An 8,609-nucleotide genomic window follows, 5' to 3' on the forward strand; every position below is an offset into this window, starting at 1 on the left:
GCCCCAAGCCCCTCTTTATTCATAATAAGCCACAGTATGCCTCACAATTGTTGGTGCATAAGCTGTCTAGTAGGCTCTACCTATCAAACCTTTGCAAAGCCAGTAGGTTTTACCTTGTGAATCTGTTGGCCTTGACGCAATGCCTTTTGACTATACTGCATAAGGATTTTTCCTGACACTGCGTAGCATTGTCAAAAATAAAGGCGTGATGTTGCAGCTGCTTCTTGCAGTTTTGTTGTTCCTCTGGCATGGGCATGTATCGGAATACATTTGTGCACCATTGGAATCAAGCGGAAGGCATTTGCTTTAATTTTTTATCTACTTATCCAGGATGGCAGGGGCAGGTTATCTCAGTTGCTACGAGCTGGTCATAGAGGGTCTGGCACACGGACTGCTGACGCTCTTATCTGAGACTAGGCTGATTCAGCCTTAGTTAATAGGCTTTATTCATAAGGGGATGAATGTCCTACTGGCTGCACACCATCTTTCTGTCAAAACTACATATGTTAGGGGGTTTTCATGTTCTTCTGTTTAGGCATCCTTGCTTTCTTTGTAAAGGAGACACACGTTCACTTTTAACCATTTATTAGACCTTGGTTTGCCTTGCTTGATCTTTTTAAGGACTTTCCTGAGACAGCAAATGCACTGTTGCTTCAAGCCTATTTGTTTACAAAAAGGGGGCTTAGAGCACGCCCTTTGCCTACCATTGGTTGGCTTTTAATCACTGTTTTTGCCTTCATTCCATTTGTTGGTGCATATGGCTGCCACATCCTAGTCTTGTGTTTGTCCATCCCCTGATGCATGGACCAAGCATTCTTGTCCTTCCACTGCTCCCACTTTGAGAGCTACTTTTTTCTTTTTATTGAAGCATTCTACAGAGTGCTTCTTGTGCAACTGACTCCCACCTATATTTCTCCTGTTTGTCTGCTCCCTTGTTGTACGTGTCTGCTTGCTGCCTCCATTGTCTGTGGAATTGCTACCTGCTCCTCCATTCCACCCTCTATTGTCCATTTGTTATATATATTTTTTTTAATTTAGATCCAAAATGTGCAATACAGCTACATATATTCAAGTAATTTTAGTCATGAACCAAGCATAAATACAATAATTATAAATACATATTTTATAGGCCAACATATGCTCAAGGTTAAAAAACAAAATTTCCAGAAATAGCTGTCAACAAAGAGTAACAGATCACTAGATACGATAAATACAGTTGTTTTAAAATCAAGTAAGTAATCGTTCATAAAGTGCATAAGAGCATAATATGACAGAGGTAGCCAAGTGGTTTAATCAAAAATTCAATCTAACCCCGGTTTTCAAGCAAGAAACATTGTCTCCAAAGTTTCTTCAATTTCTTCACACCCCCATTTTGTGTTCCTATATCCCGCTTTTGCCCACTTTTGGACAATATTAGGAGCAAGATTCATCCCAGATTCCATGACTAATTCAGCCAGGGGTGTCGTCACATTAATATAAGGAATGGAGTATCTCTTGTAGAGATATCTGCACTTCCGTAAAAAACTTTTTAGGCTTATTTATCAAACTTTTATAGGTGACTTTACTGACTTTAGTAAATCCAAAATATGATACTCATTTAAGATCAGCTGCATAACATTATTCATAAAATACCCCTGTGAAGCTTTGACGTGAACCAGGACATATATTGTGCAAATTAGGCAAAATAGTAAGCCTTAAGGTTGGGAAGTGCCAGCCCTCCATTCTTCCGCCGTTCATATAAAGTGCATAATGCAACTAGCTGTTATATTTGCCAAATAAATGATAAAAACGTAGAGACTCCACTAATTTAAAAAATGAGCAGTTTAAACACATGGAATAGCTAAAACAAAAAAATTCAGCAGTGGAAGAACCAGCATTTTAATCCGAGAGACTCCTGAAAATAGTCAGCGGGAGGGAATTCCTCCGTGAGAATAGATCTTGTCCCTTTAGGAGGAGAAGGGTAAAATAAGATCGTATAGTTCCTCAATCTTCAATGTGAACCTGATCCCTAGATATTGTTTTGGCTGTGAATTAACACGAGACAATGTCCAGCTGTAAAACATCAGGATCACAACCGCCCAATATTATTTCTGTTTTCTTCCTCTTAATTCTGGACCCCCCTATTTTCTCATATTGTGTAAAGATATGAAAAGCCTTTTCTTGGATCTCCTTTCTACTGTCTAAAATTAACATAATATCAGCATATAATTTCATCTCACCCAACTGTGGCAGAGGGGGCCCGATACAGTTATTCCCTCGGATCGCTATAGCTAATTGCTCAATAAAGAAAGCAAATAGAATGGGAGATATCAGGCATCCCTGCCAGGTTCCGTGTAGCACTTTTATTTGCCCCATTACTATTGTGTTAATGATGGTTCTGGCTTTTGTGTTACAATACATTTTATATATAAGCCCCGTGATCTGGGATGGCATACCAAATCTGGTCAGAATATTAAAAAAAGGTTTTCCAGACCACAAGGTCAAATGTTTTTTCTGCATCTAGCGGAGGTACCAAAGCTGGTATATTAACTGCATAATAATCCAGGGCTTCTGCCAAATAATGTGTATTTGTCCCCAGCTGCTGTCTGGCTATAAAGCCATTCTGTTCTGAATTATTTAATCATGAGGCTATCAAATTACATTTATTGGCTAGTAACTTTGTAATGATTTTATAATCTGTATATGATAATGTAATAGGGTGACACAAGTTTGGAACTTCAGCATCCTTTCCTTTCTTCAAAAAGCTTACTACCTTCCTCTTAAAAAAAGATGATGGTATAGACCCCCCCCCCCTTTTAGCATTGTATTAGCCATCAATGAAAGATAATCAGCTAAGACATCAGGAAAAAGTCTAAAAAAACACTCCCCCAGAATCCGTCCGACCCACAGACTTTACAATTCGGGAGATTGCTAATGAACTCCGTCAGTTCTTTAGAGATGGACCGAGACACATTAACCACCTCTTCTCTAGTTAATGTTAGAATGTTGCAATCCTCTAAAAACCTGCCCAGAGAGGCTTGTCAACAAACTAATTTTGCGTATATATCTGTTTATAATGCTCCAGCATGATTTCCCCCACCTTCTCAGATTCCTTACTCCTAATTTCATAATCTGGGCATTTCAGGGAATCTATCCTATTGTTGGCTGCTTGTTTGCATGCCTGCCAAGCTAAGAATTTTCCCATGAAGTTGCTTTCCTCATACACTTTTTTTTTTTTTTTTTTTTAATAGGCCCAGTTTAAAGCTGCACACTTTACATAAAAAGCTTCACTCAACACCTGTCTAGCAGTATCACATTCTCTTTTAATAGCCCTGGATGAATTTTTCAGAAATGTATCATTACTCTGCAGAACATTTCTAAGAGTGGCTTTTGTATTTTAGCTTTTTACTATTTTCTGCGTGCTTGCCTATCACACTCCCTCTAATAAATGCCTTCAGGACGTCCCATACTATATCTAGTGGAGCGGTCTTATGATTAATTGTCAAAAAGTTACTTATCTCCTCTTTACAAATTTGTATCCACCCTTCCTCCAGCAGGTATTGTTTATTAAAAACCCAACGTCTAGGACAAAACGAAGGTTTGCCCACCACTATCAAGACTAATCATTGCGAGGTCCGAAAAACCATTAGGTATGGTGCGCTGTTTTTTAAAAGTTAAGGCTTTAGAGATTAAAAAAATATCCATGCACGAAGAGCTACAAAATCTCCCTGAAAAGCAAGTGTATATGATTTTTGTGGGAAAAGCGCCCTCCAAGGCTTTATTAATCCCAACCTTTTCTGAAAGGTTCTGATAACATTCAGAGATTTTGGGTTCGGCTGTTTTTTTTTTTTTTTTAAATTGACATGAGTCCATTTTTGGGTTTTGCAACACATTAAACCCCCCCCCCCCCCCCCCAATCATTATTTCGCCAGGATTTTGAAATGATGACTGGAACAGGCCCTATATGGCGCAACAGTATATTTGACTGGGGCATTGAAGCTGTCAGATGTTAAAAGCCTTGGCCACACAGTGCAGCTCACCCAGCACCAGCGACCACTTTTATTTCTGGCGCTGTTTACAACTTCAGCCCCCAGCCCTTTTGCCAAAAATATAGTCCCCGATGGGCTTCTTGGGAAGATGAGAACCCTCTGTATGCTGCCCAATTTTCAAACATCGAAAATCTTTGCAACTTTCAGATCGCATTATGTTTCCCTTGAACCAGAATCACCGCTTGTTTCTCGGCTAAAATCCAAGTTTCTATGGCTCGTAATTTCTTATTTTTATTAACGCTATTCGCATCAAAAGAAACTACCTTCAAGGTATTATTCATATTGATATGTTACTCTGAAATGGCCTCTAGGAAAAAAATATTATTTTACTAACCCTCATCGCAGACGTACATATCCGGTTTACACCAACCGTGTAGCTGCTCTTTCCCTCAAGTAAAAGACACAGGCACAGGGTCAAGACTGATTTGCATATGGCTGGGTTCAAACTGGAATGGCATGGTGAGCAAAAAACCGATGGATTTAGGCCCAGATCTCTGTACTGGGGTGAATGTATGTCCCTCAACTGTTGTTTGTGCACCTTTCCCACAAGTAGACACTTGAACCCCAGTTTATCTTGCCATAGACTAATGAAGAAATCACCTCTGCGGTTGGTCTTCCCTTTAAGCGAGGTTAACATTCTACTCCACTGCATGAACTAATCAACTGCAAATTGGATCCCCTTATATCAAATCTCTGACCAAGGCCTGACTGGCTGTAGCGGGCACCGGGCAATCCCCTGGTGGGCTGCACGAGTGGGGGACGATTTTTGGCCCCGGGGGCCGTTTTTGTTACAGGGCCGTTTTTGCAGCATAACTGCAAAAAGGGCCCTGTAACAAAATCGGCCAAAAACGGCCCTGGCAAAGAGCTCGGCGGCACCCCCAACCCCCCGGGGGGGCCGGCCCAGCACTTTGCCAGGGCTGGTTTTGGTTCCCAGTCCGGCCCTGCCTCTGACCCCAAACCTCCACCTCCCTCCAACCCCCCACCTCTAACTACCCCATTTCCCCTCCCCTAGGCAATGGTGAGTGGTGCACCTTCACACTCACACCTGACATGCTTCCCCTCCCCCAGAGATCTGCCACCCTTACCTTGTGCCCAGATCAGTCGGCCTACTCCTACCCCATCAGGGCGCAAAAAACTAAATCAGATGAAACGAGGACGCAGCCCTAAAAAGTAAAAAACAGGAAAAACATCTTAAGATCGCAGTTGCTAACACCAATCTACACTAAATAGCTATGGATCTCCATTCCAGATATTACTTAGCTAAGACTTATTGGAGACATACTGTAGAAGTTTCTGGGCCTCAGAGACATCACAAAACACCTAAAATCGGTCTTTTACTAACACCTTCAATTTAGATTGCTGGGCAGTCATTGCCTGGGGCGTACTGCATCTTAACACATTTTTTCCTTCGTTTAGCTGCTGAGGCTGACATATCTGAGAATATACGACAGAGAGATTTCTGGTGTACTAAACTGTCTCTACTTCTTAGGTTTAGAGAATACTTGCTCTTTCACACAATAGTCTCTGAGGTTCACAAGTATTGTACAAGGGAATTTTAGATTTGAGGGATGATGTGCTGACACTCGATGGGCTCTTGTGAGTGTATGGTCTCCAGAGTATTCAGGATACATTTATTTTGATATAAGTATTCACCCCCTGGAACGCCTGATGTCCCTCGAGCCCCGTCTGAACCCCCAAGATGCATAGATTGGTGTGCCGGGAATGCTTTTCTAGTTCTTCTAGCTTGAACTCTATTGAAGATTTCTGCTTCTGGAAAATGGCTGCCTTTTCCTGCAATATAGAAACTTGATCCTCTAGCGGAGAGATCCTCACTTCTGCTTCTTTTAACCTCTCTGGGTGACAGTCTTCTCAATCTTGGAGAGTTGTGTATGTAGAGCTGCTATTTCTGTAGTTTGTGAGGCTTTCAGATCCCTTATTTCCTCCAAAATGAGATGCAGCATAGTCTTAGCATCCCATTGCATAGTGGGTGGGATACTCACCTGCAGTGCTTCATTACTTGAGAGATTTATGCCTGACTTGCACTTTTTCACATCCTGAGTCATCCTGGAGAGTATCTGCCGGACACAGTATTGTTGCTGGCTGGATTGAAAAATATCCAAATTATCCCTCAAGGGGAGAGCAGAGAATGGTTGCGGTGTTGTAACTTCTCAGACAGATCGGCCCGAGATCTGTGCCTGAGCTCAAGCCTGGCTTGACTTTCATAAAAAGAGGATATTCCATAACTTCTTTAGTTTTTGCAATACTTGGAATGCTGACCTCCGGTCCCAGATTGGCCTCCACTGAATCTTTTGCTAACATCTGATCGGGTTAAGCCGTTCCTACTACTGAACTGTTAGCGCGCGAAGTACAACTGATGTATACTAATTCCGGGGGCCCTTCTTGGCAATGGTGGTCTCCAATACTTTCACCTTGTTCGTGATCTTCAGTATTGCCAAGCAAAGTGCAATCTTTACGCGCCAAGGTGGTACGATTCAATCGTGCTGTAGCTTGCCCACTCATTTTTTGACCTGTTGGGTCAGGACAAATGCATCAAAATTGGCTGTGGTGCCTGAGGCCTTTGGATGGCTTCGCTTTTTAGCACCTACTAAACCAGTCCTGTATTTAGCTGTTTATTCTTCTCTCCCCTGCTCCTCCAGTATATTACAGTTTATTGACTGCCTTCCAGAGAACTATCACTGCTGTGGCCCCACCCATCGACCCTCTACTGGGTAGCACCACCAGACCGTGCAGCAATAACAAGCAAAGTGCATGCACTTATTCCCCCCCCCCCTCCCCCCCCCCCCCCCTCCCCAAGAAACATGGTGGCCACAGCAAGAAAGAAACCAGTCTGTTCCGCAGCCTGGTCACCGCAAATAATGGTTTATCTGTATTGCCTTCCATGCAGCTAGCTCTTTCTGCTCAAATCAGTCAAGGGGGGCACTGCACCTTTCTTGTGTCCCTGCTCTGTAGCCAGTGATAATTCCCTTTGCCGTGGTTGCTGCCAATCCTGTATGGGAATGGAGGAGTGAGGGGGGGAAAAATGGCTGCCTTTTTTTCCCCCTATTTTGGGGGGTCCACGGGGTTATGGCTCCAGGCGGCCGCCTGTTGCATGCTGGTCCTGAAACCGATCTGGCCGTCTCACTTTGGCCTGTAGCTGCCGACATCTGCCATCATGCACTGAGCCTCGACGTAGCGTGGCGTCCTGACAGGGTAAAGAATAGGAGTGTTGGCACCTCAGCCGACGTTCATTTCCCACAAGCAGCAATAGTTTGTGACAGGAAACCGTCCTCTCCACCCTCTTATGTTCATGTTGCCCCCCAACTCACCCATCCTCCAGCACCCTGTCCCGTCGTGTTGTCTCCCTCTTTGGAATACACAGAAAAAAATCGCTATGACGCGACCAGCCCTGGCCGCATCATGGCACATTTTCCCCTACCACTTCCCTCTGATATTCTCCCCACATCCGTCCCGTCCTTCCATCCCTGTTGTCTCCCACCAGCAATGAAAAACAAAAAAAGCTATGAAGCAGCCATCGCTGGTCGCTTCATAGCACTATTGTGTTTTTACAGGCAGGTCAGTTATGCCTTAGCTTGACTACAGCTTTAATCATTGTGAGAAATACTGCTAAAAACATTAGTACTGGAGGCGTAACTGCCAAGGTTTCATATTGCTTATGTTTGACATTCTCATAATTTCAGTGTAATTATGAGGGACATCCAACGACTATGGGTGACATTTTCTCACAAGCAAAATCAAGCAATGAAGATGAGGGAAAGATTTAAATATCATAAATTTACACCCATTTGAGAAACTCGAAACTCTAAGAAGATCCTAAAACTGCTGTAAAGCAACAGAAATACTAGGTTACTAACCTAGTAAAAAGCAGTAACTCACAGCTAATACTCATGAAACAAAAAATTCAGTTTTGCTAAAATGCGTGGTTTGTGTCAGTTGATGGCTACTGTAAAAGGCTATTGCTTCTACATTCCTCTCCGTCAAAGAAATGTGTCTGGGCACTTTGAAAACTCAACTTTCACCTAAAATAGAACGCTTTGTTAGCTGAGAGCCCTTGAATGATGCCTGCAGACTCCTCTCAGGCTGGGTGAGGAGAGAGTGGCTCATTAGGTGGAAGCTGACATACCTTCTGCAGGAAAGTGGGTGAGTGATGTCTTCCCCCACCTTTGTTTGTTGCAGCCCAGACTGCCCGAAGCTGCCCCGAGAAGGCCAACACGGGGCCTCTGTAAACGGGGCAATGAATGACGGATGAGTCCCAGTTGAGAGGTACAAGCTGCCACAGGCCTCTGCTTGGCCCTAACCGCTCTCCACACTGCCCCTTTTGGGGAGACTTTGTATAGAGCCAGCCTGTAGACACTAAGTGAGCTCCCGAGTCTACAAACAAAAGGCAGACACGCTTCTGGTCTACAGCCCAGCTCTTTCACTTCATTGCCCTGTGGTACCGTGCCCTGCATGTGAGAAACACTGCAGTACCGGCTGCCTCTTCACTGAGCCTGTGCCAAAACACCATGTCCAAAAAAAACACACACCAGCAAAATGCAGCACTGCAACATGGCCACCAGAAAC

This window comes from Triturus cristatus, chromosome 6 (assembly GCF_964204655.1).
Source record: "Triturus cristatus chromosome 6, aTriCri1.1, whole genome shotgun sequence".
In the NCBI taxonomy this organism is placed as follows: Eukaryota; Metazoa; Chordata; class Amphibia; order Caudata; family Salamandridae; genus Triturus; species Triturus cristatus.